Below are 563 nucleotides of genomic sequence, written 5' to 3'. Positions count from 1 at the left end.
TGTTAAATATGTCGTCATTCAAGCGATGCCGCTACAACTTAAGCAAAATAAACAGATGTGCATTTTGGAGAGCGACTGATCCAAAACAGTGAAAAAAAAAAAAAAGCCAGACGTTAAGTAGTACTACGTTTAAAGATTACGTGTTGTAATCAAAGGTGTCATGAAAAATGGTTTGAGCATTTACCTGGTGTTAGAGGAGACGTCATTATTTCTTTTATCTTTGAAATAAGATAACTTACCGGTCTATATAAAATGCAGACTACAGACTACAGGTACCAGATGCAGATTGGGTTTAAAATGCAAACTAGGTACAAAATGCAAATTGTAGTCTGGGTCCAAAACTGACTAAAGGTTTTGACTGCATAGTGCGTTTCTATGCCAGCGAGATTCTCTTTAGAGTTAACGGTGTTACAAGGGAAATATCTTAGGAAATTTCAAGGTCAACGGGAGTCTCGGTTGCTGTGACAGTGTTTGAGTGGAAATTCGTTCGTGGAGCTTGGCCGGCTAATGGATTAACATCTTGGTTTGAATTCATGTGTTAAAGATATTTTTAAAATGGGGCG

The 563-nt window shown here is 37.7% G+C and overlaps 1 protein-coding gene across 2 annotated transcripts in view; it reads right to left on the bottom strand.

Moving 5' to 3' along the window:
• LOC138011741 (carboxypeptidase B-like) overlaps positions 1–333 on the bottom strand; it is a 16,200-nt gene extending 15,867 nt beyond the window's left edge. Inside the window, exon 1 of one of the 2 annotated variants that reach the window (XM_068858890.1) lies at positions 240–333. The gene's annotated coding sequence lies outside the window, so the exon portion shown is untranslated. Of the gene's footprint in view, positions 1–184 lie in introns of both variants that reach the window. The other variant, XM_068858889.1, reaches the window with a different exon arrangement.
• Between the last annotated feature and the right edge of the window lie 230 nt (positions 334–563).

The sequence above is a fragment of the Montipora foliosa genome, chromosome 7 (assembly GCF_036669935.1).
Source record: "Montipora foliosa isolate CH-2021 chromosome 7, ASM3666993v2, whole genome shotgun sequence".
NCBI lineage: Eukaryota > Metazoa > Cnidaria > Anthozoa > Scleractinia > Acroporidae > Montipora > Montipora foliosa.
Note: the sequence above shows the minus strand (reverse complement) of the source record. Positions and strands in the feature narration are given on the sequence as shown.